The sequence below is a fragment of the Callithrix jacchus genome, chromosome 1 (genome assembly GCF_049354715.1).
Source record: "Callithrix jacchus isolate 240 chromosome 1, calJac240_pri, whole genome shotgun sequence".
Taxonomy (NCBI): domain Eukaryota; kingdom Metazoa; phylum Chordata; class Mammalia; order Primates; family Cebidae; genus Callithrix; species Callithrix jacchus.
The window spans coordinates 112116970-112130478 of NC_133502.1; the positions used below are offsets into that span (position 1 = coordinate 112116970).

A 13509-nucleotide genomic window follows, 5' to 3' on the forward strand; every position below is an offset into this window, starting at 1 on the left:
TGCAACCTCCGCCTCCTGGGTTCGGGCAATTCTCCTGCCTCAGCCTCCTGAGTAGCTGAGATTACAGGCACACACCACCATGCCCAGCTAATTTTTTGTATTTTTAGTAGAGACGGGGTTTCACCATGTTGAGCAGGATGGTCTCGATCTGTTGGTCTCATGATCCACCCACCTCGGCCTCCCAAAGTGCTGGGATTACAGGCTTGAGCCAAAGATTTTTGTCTTTACCACAGAGGAATCCTCAGAAAACCTTCAAGAATACCATGTTTGCTTGGAGTTAGAGAGATGCCCAGTTAGGGGAGATGCTGGGACACTTAGCTTCCTTCCAAGTCCTACAGAAGAAGATTCCCTTCTAATGGAAAGCAACAACATGTAGTCACAGCATAAGATAAGAAAACAATGAACTCCTAGGGAAGTGTGGACAGTAAGAGTCTATAGCACATTACACTGGGCATCCTGAGAAACTGACTCGGGTACAAGGAGATTCTGCCTTTGGTATATAATATATTAAATGGTGTGGATGGGTTAATGTTGTTAAAATATGGAGTCGTCTTCTTCCTCCCTTAGTCTTCATCCCCAGTCCCTCCCCTCCTTACTTGCTTCAAAAAAAAGAAAATAAAAAAGAAAACAAAATATTGTTAAAATATGATTCTATTATTAAATGTTAACTCTGATTTATTTATAGCCTTCAATATCACATGTTGGTGATGTGATTCCTTCTTCCTTCTCTTACTTTTACATCTATGGATATATGTCACAGAAAAATCTAGAGAACTGCTTATTTTCAAGAATCCACATGACCCTTTAGATAAATTATTGTAAGATACAAAAGATATTATTCTTCAGGTAAATGTGAAAATACTGATTTCCTTCATTTCTTTAGCAAAGTAATTTTTATGTATGAAAGACTGAGTAAGAACAAATAGGAGTTTAAAATTGTAGTTAATAAGACAGCCTGACATAAATTATTATGTACATTTAGTTGGTGAGAAAATAAGTTGGTGGAAAAAGATGGTATAGTGAAGTTGATAAACTTGGGGATTCTGGGTTCAAGTTTTGACTCCATCACTTCCCAGCACTGTGAGCCTTGAACTTCTCTAAACCCCAGTTTCCTCATCTGTAAATGGGGATAGTACATATCTCATGTGATTGTTGAGAGGATAACAATTAAATAATGTAAAATACTTAGAGCAGTATCTAGTACATAAGGGCAGAATAAATGCTAGTTATTATTTATGTAATGGTACCAATCATTAGACACAAAGTTCTTCTTTGTGACTAATCCACAATATACCATTAATGGCACAGATTAATCCCAGCACCTGGTTTCTAGCACTTAAAAAAATAACAACCTGTTGGGAGGCCAATGCGAGTGGATCACGAGGTCAGGAGTTTGAGACCAGCCTGGACAAGATGGTGAAACCCTGTCTCTACTAAAAATTACAAAAATTAGCTAGGCACAGTTGTGGGTGCCTGTAATCCCAGCTACTCAGGAGGCTGAGGCAGGAGAATCACTTGAACCTAGGAGCCAGATGTTGCAGTGAGCCAAGATCCCACCACTGTACTCTAGCCTGGGCGGCAGAGCAAGACTCTGTCTCTAAATAAATAAATAACAACCTGGTACAACAGATATTAACATTTCCACTTACAGGTAAAAAACGGTTAAAGGTAACTTAGGGCTAGCAGAGCAATACGAAGGTGATCAGCAGGGGCCAGTTGGCCAGGCTTAACTTGCCCATAATTGCTATTGAACCACCCAAAGTCACTTCCACTAACTGGTCTTTCCACAGCACAATGTTTACATCCTTAGACAGCTTTCTCATTAGGAAATTAAGAAAATTCAGATCTGCCTTAGGAAGGATCATGGCCACAACTTCCAGGAATCCAGTCCACTTTTTGATTCATTTATAAACTGATAGGAAGTTGAGTACAGAGATTCCAGACCATATTCAAAGTACACACAGGACACATTTTTTTTTTTTACTCCTAATGAACTCTTTGTCAACCTTATTAATATGCATGAGACTCATCTTGGATGTTTGTTTAAAATGTTAATTCTTGGGCCATACCATCAAGGAATCCTGATTCAGAAAGCCTGGGACTTGGCCAAGGAATCTGTATTTTAAATATATCTCTAGACAATTCTGTTGCTGGTGACTGGACCACATGTTGGGAAAACTGATCTCCTTGATAACAAATTAACAATTTTAAAAATAGTTCTTACTATTTTTTTTGATGGTAAAATAAAAATTAGAAAGTGCTAAGAAAAAAAATTCATATTTTCTGGAGTAGACTGCAAATATAGCTGTTCTTCTAATTTTTTAAAATAAAGACAATAATTAATGCATTTTGAGAGATATTTGGCAGCCATTTTTCCATATCTCTCTTCAAGTACTTACATTCAAGTGTATTGGTTGTTCAGTTTCACAGATATGTTCCTTTTATATCAACTCTTAATGGTTTTTATAAATGATTTCTATGTCTGAAACATATGTAAATTTACCCTGTGACATCCACTTATATTCTTGTTGGATCAGGAAATTAGACTGGAGGTGTTTAAGGCCCATTTTGACCAAGAGGTCACACTGGTAATATTCTTATAACTCTTTTAAGTATAAGGAATAACCACATTCAAACTTGACAGAAAATTTGAAATTATATCCCCCAAAATTTAAGGATTTGCTCTTGAGCTTTGCCCTTTTATGCATATCTGCTGATGTGACAGTGTATCAAAGGTAGCAACATTTCTCCAAAAGTGATATACAAATGGCCAATAAGTATATGAAAAAATGCTCAACATCACTAATCACCAGAGAAATGCATACTAAAACCATACTGGGGGATTGTAAAATGTTGCAACCACTATGGAAAAGAGTATGGAAGTTCTCAAATGTTTGAAAAGTAGAAGTACCATATGATTCAGAAAACCCACTTCTGGGTATGTATCCAAAAGAATTGAAAGTAGGGTCTCTAAAAGATATTTGCACACCCATGTTCGTAACATCACTATTTACAATAGCCAAGAGGTGGAAGCAACTCAAATATCCATGGATGGATGAATGGATTAACAAAATGTGGTATACACATGCAATAAAATTTTGTTCAATCTTAAAAAGGAAAGATATCCTGTCACATGCTACGACATTAATAGACCCTTCAGGGCATTATGCTAAGTGAAATAAGCCAAGCACAAAAAGACAACTGTGTGATTCTACTTAATGAGATGTCTAAAGTAGTCAAATTTATAGAAACAGAAAGTAGAATGATGGTATTAGGGTCTGGGGAGAAGGAGGAAAGGGAAGTTCATGTTTCCTGGGTACAGAGTTTCAGTTCTGCTAGATGAAAAAGTTTGTCACGACTGAGTAATGAATTTGACTCTAATGATACATACAGGAGATAATGGACTAACACAATGAATCTGAAATGTTGACCAAATTATTGAAGGCATAATTGTCAGAATAGAGATTAGGGTGGAAATCTCTGAATCACAGAGTTAAAAATGTCTTTTTCCAACTCCTCTTGCCATTTTAGTAAACAATACATACTGAAAATGTAGGTATGACTTTTTTATACTAGAGAACTGATTGGGACATGGTCAAACACAATTGTTACTGTTGGCTAATTTATGTGGAATCAATTTTGTTTCCAATCAGTTTTTCATTTTTAAAAAGACGAGTAAAGAGCAAAATAGTGACCCTTCCCATTTTGCTTACTTAGGAACAGTAAGCTGCTTCACTTTATTTTCCAGTTTGTACTAATACTCCAGCCCAGAAAGTCTCATTTAGATCCATTAAGGCTTATTAATAATAAGTCATCCTGCCTTTAAGGTTAATTAAATAATTTGAACTAATACTTAACACTATGGACTGTGAGGAGAATGTAGATGAAGTAGATTGGTTAGTCACATATGACAAGTTACTGACATTTTTTTTAACTTAAACGTTTACACTCTTTATCATTTAAAATGTCAACCATATACTAAAGTGAAGCAGATGACACAGTGAATTCCTAAATACAGTCATGCCTTACCTAATGACAAGGATACATTCTGAGAAATGCATTGTTAGACAATTTCATCACTGTGTAAACAAAGAGTATATACCAACCTAGATGTTGTCGTCTGCTACATACCTAGACAATATGATATAACATATTGCTACTAGGCTACATACCTGTATGGCATGTTACTGTACTGAATGCTATAGGCAATTATAATGCAATAAATATCTGCATATCTAAACATAGGAAAGTTACAGTAAAATATGGTATAAAAGATAAAAAATGATACACTCATACAAGGCACTTACTATGAATGAAGCTTGCAAAACTGGAAGCTGCTCTGGGTGTCAGTGAGTAAGTGGTAAGTGAATATGAAGGCTCAGGATATTCTTGTACCCCACTGCAGACTTTATAAACACTGTAAACTTAGGTTACAATAAATTTATTTACAATTTTTTCTTTCTTCAATAATAAATTAAACTTAGCTTACTGTAATTTCTTTTACTTTATAAACTTTACAATTTTTTAAACTTTTAAACTCTTGTAATAACACTTAGCTTAAAATACAAATACATTGTATACTGCAAAAAACATTTTCTTTCTTTATATTCTTATTCCATAAGCTCTTATCCATTTTTATTTTTATTTTATTTTTATTGAGGCAGAGTCTCGCTCTGTCACCCAGGCTGGAGTGCAGTGGTGTGATCTCAGCTCATTGCAACCTCTACCTCCCGGGTTCAAGTGATTCTCATACCTCAGCCTCTCAAGTAGCTGGGATTACAGACATGTGCCACCACCCCCAGCTAATTTTTGTATTTTTTGTAGAGATAAGGTTTTGCTATGTTGGCCAGCCTGGTCTTGAACTCTTGGCTTCAAGTGACCCATCCACCTCAGCCTCCCAAAGTGTTGGGATTACAGGCATGAGTCACCATACCCATCCTATTTTTTAAAACTTTTCAATCATTTTTGTTAAAAATTAAAACACAAACATAGATGGTTGCCTAGGCTTATATGGGGTCAGGGTTATCAATATTACTGACTTCCACCTCCACATCATGTTCCATTGTAAGTTCTTTTTTATTTTTGGACAGGGTCTCGCTCTGTCATACAGGCTGGAGTCCAGTGGCACAATTAAAGCTCACTGCAACCTGGAATTCCTGGGCTCAAGTGATAATCCTGCCTCAACCTTCCAAGTATCTACAACTACAGGCATGTGCCACCATGCCCAGCTAGGTTTTTTTTAATATATAAATGCAATTTCTTTATTAAAAAGCTTCCACCTTTTTTGTTTGTGTACAATTTGCAAAACTATTTTGAAAGCAGAATATATGTGTACAAGTCTGCAAAGAATGCAAATTTGGGATATGGTAAATGCTTTACAAGTTACTTTCAAAAAACTGTCTGCCACAACTGAGCCTTTATGTTGTCATCTTTTTTGATCAAAATACTTTGATGCCAGCCTTCCTTACACTGCCCTAAACTATAAAGCATTTTTAAATGATTTGAAATTAAGGAAGGGCTACACCTACTAGAAAAAAAAAAGAGAAGAAAGTTCTATTAGTTTGAGGTTTTAGAATCCCCCCAAACCAGGATCAGTATCTTGGTAAAGGCTAGGCTGGGACCCCGGACAGAGTATGAGAATGTGCAGGTGGCATCCCTGAGGATTCAGAGCTTCAGTGGACCGTGAGTGCTCCAGCTGCATAACTCACTGAACTGTCTTGCCAGTTTCTTTTTTTTTTTTTTTTTTTTTTTTTTTTTTTTTCTGGAAGCTAAAGGTCTGAGATCAATGTGTCAGCAGGATCTTCACATGGTCCTTGTAAGTGTCCATGTTCAAATATCCTCTTTTTTTTTGAGACAGAGTCTCACTCTGTCGCCAGGCGCCAGGCTGGAGCGTAGTGGCACAATCTCGGCCCACTGCAACCTCCGCCTTCCTGGTTGAAGCAATTCTCCTGCCTCAGCCTCCTGAGTAGCTGGGACTACAGGCGCACGCCACCATGCCCAGCTAATTTTTGTATTTTTAGTAGAGATGGGGTTTCACCTCGTTGACCAGGATGGTCTCAATCTCTTGACCTCGTGATGCGCCCGCCTCAGCCTCCCAAAATGCTGGGATTACAGGCTTGAGCCACCTTGCCTGGCCTCAAATATCCTCTTTTTTTTTTTTTTTTTAATTCTTTTTTTTTTTTTTTTGTGAGCCATGATCGTGTCACTGCATTCCAGCCTGTGCAACAGACCGAGACCCTGTCTCAAGACAAAAAAGATTTGAGGTATCATGGACACAGCACTAGATAACTGACATATATAACTTCTTTGTAAGTCATATTTATCGTTACGCAATGTTCCTCTTCTTTGTTTCCATATTTTAGCCTTAAATACTGCTTTATTCCTTTTTTTTTTTAAGGGGAAAAAAAGAAAAAGAGGGAAAAAGGAATATTACTTCATTCCTAAAATGGGTTTCAATAATGGCCGATCAATATTTTGAGTGTTTAAAGTGGTTAATGCATATTTTATGTGTTTAAAATGGAGATCTCTATTGTGTTTATTTGTTCTGGCTCTGAGTTCAAGTCCTGGATATCGTTATCAATTTGTTGTCTCGTTGAATCTAAATCTCATTATGTGTCTTATGTATCTGGGTGTTAAGATCTCTTATTGTTACTTTAATCCTTTTACCCTTGCATCCTTGTAGCTTTGAAATCTATTTTATTAAGTATGAGAATTGCAACTCCAGCTTTTAATTTTTTATTTTTGCTCTCCATTTGGTTGGTGAGTTTTTTTCCATCCCCTTGTTTTGAGTCTTTGTATATCTTTAGATATATCGTTAGATTTTGTGGATAATGTATATTTTGTGTGTTTAAAATGGAGAGCCCTATTGAGTTTATTTGTTCTGGATCTTAGTTCCAGTCCCGGATATTGTTATCAATTTTCTGTCTCGTTGAATCTAAATCTCATTATGGGTCTTATGTATCTGAGTGTTAAGATCTCTTATTATTACATTAATCCTTTTATCCTTGTATCCTTGTAGCTTTGAAATCTATTTTGTCAAATGTGAAAATTGCAACTCCTGCTTTTTATTTATTTATTTTTGCTCTCCATTTGGTTGGTACGTTTTTTTTTTCCAACCCTTTATTTTGAGTCTATGTATATCTTTGGATATACCGTTAGATTTTATCTGTCTCTTTTGATTGGGAGATTTGGTTGATTTAAATTTAGGGTTGCTGCCGTTTGATATTAACTGGCTATTTTGTCCTTTCGTTGATAAAAATTCTTCTTTATGTTAATGCTCTTTACTTTTTGGTGTATTTTTAGAAAGGGTCATACTGGTTGTTCCTTTCTGTGTATAGTGCTTCTTTTAGAAGTTCTTGTAAAGCAGGCCTGGTGGTAATAAAATCTCTGAGTACTTGCTTGTTCCTAAAAAATTTTATTTTTCCTTCAAATGTAAAGCTTAAATTGGCAGGATATGAAATTCTGGGCTGAAAGTTCTGTTGATTAAGTATATTGAATATTGGCCCCCACTCTCTTCTAGCTTGTAGGGTTTCCGTTGAGAGATCTGCTGTAAGCCTAATAGGCTTACCTTTATGGGTAACTTGATCTTTCTCTCTGGCTGCCCTTAATATTTTCTCCTTCGTTTCGATCTTGGTGAATCTAACGATTATGTGCCTTGGGGTTGGTCTTCTTGAGGAATATCTTTGTGGTGTTCTCTGTATTGCCTGGGGTTGAATAGTGTCCTGCTTTGCTAAATTAGGAAAATTTTCCTGGATAATGTCCTGGAGAGTATTTTCCAGCTTGAATTCATTCTCTCCGTCACATTCAGGTACACCAATCAAGCGTATATTAGGTCTTTTCACATAGTCCCATATTGCTTGGAGATTTTGCTCATTCCTTTTTATCCTTTTTTCTCTATTCTTGTCTTGTCGTTTTGTTTCATTAAGTTGATCTTCGACCTCTGATACCCTTTCTTCTGCTTGATCCATTCGGCTGTTTAAGCTTGTACATATTTCACTGAGTTCTCGTGTTGTATTTTTCAACTCCATAAGTTCATTTATATTCCTCTCTATATTGTCTATTCTTTTCAACATTTCATCTAACCTTTTTTCCAAGTTCTTAGTTTCTTTACATTGGGTTAGAACAAGTTCCTTTAACTCCCAGAAGTTTCTTATCATCCACCTTTTAAAGCCTACTTCAGATAATGGAACACAGTCCTTTTCCATCAGGGCTTGTTCTGTTACTGATGAGTCCTTTTCCATCAGGGCTTGTTCGGTTGCTAATGAGTCCTTTTCCATCAGGGCTTGTTCCGTTGCTGATGGGTTCTGATTTTGAGTATACTCGGCCTTCTTAGGCTGTTTCTTTCCCTTCATTGTAGATGACCCGCCTTTCTAATTAGTTTTCTGAGTCGACGTTCGACTTATTGATTCCCAGTGCTGGGATCTGAGCAACCCACTGTGGCAGCCTAAATAGCAGCGATAAGACTGATGGTGCTCTTCTGCCCGGGAATCTCTGGTCTGGCTTCCCTCTTGAGTCCGCAACAAGCGGCTCTGACTTCCCGGAGCTCTAAACTCTGGTCAGTAGGGGAAGCAGTCCCGTTGGCTCTGCATGAAGAGCTGCTGCGCCGAGACGCCGGCAAAACCGCTGCAGCGGCCACAAGAGTCGCGCTGGCAACCCGTGGGGCTCCTCCACTGGGAATCGGCTGATCGGTGAGTGACGAAAATTCATCTAAAAGTGTGGCGTCGTCTCCTTCTCTGGGCTTTCACTGGGAGCTACAATCCTGAGCTGTTAGTGGTCGGCCATCTTCTAAATATCCTCTGTCTTGCCAGTTTCTACACTGGCTTGACTGGGCATAATTCAAAAAGGAAAAGCTCATATTCATTCCATTCTTCTGGAGCTCTGTGATAGCATTTAATAACACCCCAATGGGATGTCTTCCACATATAGTATTATGGTATTTCTTCAAGTAATTGCTAAAAGATACAGGGTCTAATTGTTCTATGATACTCATACCCATTTTATCTAGATGTTCAATGGATCTATAAATCTCCCCCTGGGATTCATCATAGTAACTGTAACAGAACCTTTGACCCCAATGGCAGAAATCAGAAGAAACCACAAAGAGATTACCAGGATCCGCTAGATAATTACTGAAGAGTTTTCTGAATTCCTGTTCTTTTGACTCACTCAGAGCTCCAACCAGTGCAGGTATAATGGTAAACTCATCCTTATGGCTTTCCATGGCTTTAGCTGTATAAGACAAATGCATTTCGATACTGTGTTCATATTCATCTGTCTGCAGAGACATGCATTCAAACATTCCTGTCTTCCATAGTTCTCCATAAATGTTTTGGTCAGTAGGAAGGTCATGCAAGGGTGTCCTATAAATATCCAAACTGGGAAGTGCACATCGAGAGAGGGGCACATGATGAGAAGGCCCAAGGATGAAAACTGTCTGGGTAATAGATGGATCCATTTGTTTATAAGCATGGGCAGCACAAGACCCACAGTACGTATATCCTGCATGGGGTGCAATAATGGCTCTAGCAGGTCTTTTTGTAGACTGTACTTGTGAAAGCCAACCTTCTAGCTGTGCATTCAGCTGCGGTCCCGAGGCTGCGTACCAGCTCCTGGCATGACTGGCTTCCCGGCAGACCACTAGGCTGGACATCTTGGTGCCTGTGCCACCTATGGTGCGCAAGGATGAATCAGGAGGCGGCAGGAGCGGACCCGCGAGAGGAGGAGACACCGCAGGCCCAGCCCAGGAGGAGGTGGCAGCAGGGAGGGGATCAGCCAGGCCCAGGAGGAAGAGGAAGAGCCCAGCTAGGTTTTTTAAAAATTGTTTTGTACAGAAAGGGTCTTGCTATGTTCAGGCTGGTCTTGAACTCCTGCCTCAAGGGATCCTCCCACCTTGGTCTCCCAAAGGGCAGGGAATACAGACATGAGCCATCACAATGCCCCTCCCACTGAAAGTTCTTTAGGGGCAATAACACACATAGAGGTTTCACATCCTATAACAATGGCTTCCTCTGGAATACCTCCCTGAAGGACCTGCCTAAAGTTGTTTTACAGTTAAGTTTATTTTTTAAGTAGAAAGTATACCCTCTGAAATAATGATAAATAGTATAGTAAATACATAAACTAGTGACATAGTCATTTGTTATTATTATTATTATATACTACACATAACTGTATGTGCTACACTTTTATATAACTGGCAGTGTAATAGTTTGTTTACACAGGCATCACCACAAACACGTGAATAATACATTGCATTATGACAGTATGACGTCACCAGGTAAAAGGAATTTTTCAGATGCATTATATGGGACGAGCATTCTAAATGCAGGCTGCCACTGATGGAAACATTGTTACATGATACAGGACTGTATTCCTCACTCAGCGTCAAAGAAAATCAACTCATGCCAATTTTGCTTCATATGCATTTTACTCAGCTCCAGATTATTTTGAAGTAAAACCCATTCTATCAATTCAGCTGAGATATTACTTACTTTCAGAAAGGAAAAATGACAATCAAGAGTCCAGCCCAGGCCTGGCACAGTGGCTCACGCCTGTAATCCTACCACTGTGAGAGGCAGAGGTGGTCAGATCATCTGAGGTCAGGCATTCAAGACCAGCCTGGCCAACAATTAGCTGGTCATGGTAGCACATGCCTGTAATCCCAACTACCCAGGAGGCTGAGGCAGGAGAATTGCTGAAACCCGGGAGGTAAAGGTTGCAGTAAGTGAATCATGCCACTGCGCTCCAGCCTGGGTGACAGAACAAGACTCCATCTCAAAAAAAAAAAAAAAAAGCCAGTCCAGAAACAAATACAACAGTTCACATGATAAAAGTGTAATAAGGCTGAATGTTAAAAGTATATTTAAGAGTCATTAATGAAATTAGTACCATTTTCAGTGGACATTATTGTAGGTTCTTACAGAGGTCCCCAAACATTGAGAGTGGTATGCTCAGACCCAAAATCCAACCATGGCTCCATCAGAAGCCTGTGAATATGTACAAAAGTACACAGGGCCTACTTTTAGTCTAGTGACTCAGGGTACCTTTCCTTTTAATCTATTTCTCACTAGGCTTGGGACTGTGCCAGAAGCGCCACATTACATCACTCCCTTTGACTTGCCAGTTCTGCAAGGTCCTACTTAAAGCAGAACAGACGGGATACTATTAATCATGAGCAATTTAACTTTTAAAAATAACTTTATTATCATCATAAAAGTAACATGAATTCATTATAGACAATATGGAAGATCCAAAATCCCAAAGAAGAACATAAAAACACCTATAATTGCATTTCCCCATTTTCTGTCTCTAGGCACATATGTACTATTGTTTCACAAACATGAGATCATATTTTTCATACTCTCTTTAATCTGTTTTCATTATTTCATAATATATCGTAAATATACTTCCATATCATTAAATAATCTTCCTCAATATAAGCTTTTATTTTTGCTAATAATCAGGTGTAAGGAAAAACAGTAATTAATGTATTTTGGGGATATTTAGATTATTCCCTCTTGGATACACCTTCAATGTTTATTTCCTTAGAAAATAATAACAGGAAAGAAATACAGACATACTTCAGAGATATTGCAGGTTTGGTTTCAGACCACCCCAATAAAGTGAATATTGCAATAAAACGAGTCACACAAATTTTTTGGTTTCCCAGTGCTTATAAAAGTTATGTTTAGACAATTTTGTCATCTATTCAGTGTGTAATAGCACTATGTCTAAAAATTGTATATAGCTTAATTTAGAAAATACTTTATTACAGCTGGACATGGTGGCTAGTGCCTATAATCCCAGTACTTAGGGAGGCCAAGGCAGGAAGATCACCTGAGGTCAGGAGTTCAAGACCAGCCTGGCCAACATGGTGAAATTCCATCTCTACTAAAAATACAAAAATTAGCCAGGCATGGTGGCACACACCTGTAATCCCAGCTACTTGGGAGGCTGAGGCAGAAGAATCACTTGAACCTGGGAGGTGGAGGTTGCAGTGAGCTGAGATCACACCATTGCACTCCAGCCTGGGTGACAGAGTGAGACTAAATCTCAAAATATATATATACACATATATATTGCTAACAAAATGCTAATGATCTTCAGAGCTTCCAGCAAATAGTAATCTTTTTGCTGATGTAGGGTCCTGTCCCATGCTGACGGCTGCTGACTGATCAGTGTGGTAGTTGCTGAAGGCTATAGTGGCCGTTGCAAATTTTTTTTTTTTTTTTTTAGATGAAGTCTTACTCTGCTGCCAGGCTGGAGTGCAGTGGTATAGCTTGGCTCACTTTAACCTCTGCCTCCCACGTTTAAGCAATTCTCCTACCTCAGCCTCCCGAGTGACTAGAGGCGCATGCCACCATGCCCAGCTAAGTTTTTGTATTTTTAGTGCAGATGGAGTTTCACCATGTTGGCCAGGATGGTCTCGATTTCCTGACCTCGTGATCTGCCCACCTTGGACTTCCAAAGTGCTGGGATTACAGGTGTGAGCCACCGTGCCCAGCCTGCAATTTCTTAAAGTAAGAAAACAATAAACTTTGACGCATTGATGAACTCTTCACGAAGAATTTTTTTTTTTTTTGAGATGGAGTTTTGCTCTTGTTACCCAGGCTGGAGTACAATGGCGTGATCTCGGCTCGCTGCAACCTCTGCCTCCTGGGTTCAGGCAATTCTCCTGCCTCAGCCTCCTGAGTAGCTAGGATTACAGGCACGTGCCACCATGCCCAGCTAATTTTCTGTATTTTTAATAGAGACGGGGTTTCACCACGTTGACCAGGATGGTGTCGGTCTCTTGACCTCATGATCCACCCACCTCGGCTTCCCAAAGTGCTGGGATTACAGGTGTGAGCCACCGCGCCCAGCCCCTCATGAAGAATTTTTCTGTAGCATGTGATAGTTTTTGACAGCATTTAAACCATAGTAGAAGTTCTTTCAAAATTGGAGTCAATCCTCTCAATCCCTGTCACTGCTTTATCAACTAAACTTACATTGTTATTTTATCAATGTTCATAGCATCTTAACTAGGTGAAGAGTCCATCTCAAGAAACCACTTTCTTTGCTAAACAATAAGAAGCAACTGCTCATCTATTAAAGTTTTATCATGAGATTGTAGCAATTCAGTTACATCTTCAGGCTCTGCTTCTAATTCTATTTCTCTTGTTATTCCTATCACTTCTGAAGTGACTTCCTACATGAAGTCTTGAACCCCTCAAAGTCATTCATAAGGATTAGAAGCAACTTCTTCCAAATTCCTGTTAATACTGATGTTTTGACATCCTTCTGTTAATCATGAATGTTATTAATGGCATCTAAACCGGTGAATCCTTTCCAGAAAATTTTATTTATTTATTTAAGATGAAGTCTTACTCTATTGCCCAGGCTGGAGTGCAGTGGTGCAATCTTGCTCACTGCAACTTCTGCCTGCCAGGCTTGTGCCTCAGTCTCCCCAATAGCTGGGACTATTAGTGTATGCCACCATGCCTGGCTAATTTTTTGTTTTTTTTCTTTTCT

The 13509-nt window shown here is 38.8% G+C and overlaps 1 protein-coding gene and 1 pseudogene across 1 annotated transcript in view; both read right to left on the reverse strand.

The window, feature by feature from the left end:
* The window catches only part of PLGRKT (plasminogen receptor with a C-terminal lysine), a 281104-nt gene that overhangs the window by 261230 nt on the left and 6365 nt on the right, over positions 1 to 13509 (reverse strand). The gene's annotated exons all lie outside the window — the stretch shown is intronic.
* LOC100384912 (protein MEMO1-like) lies at positions 5585 to 9807 on the reverse strand (annotated as a pseudogene).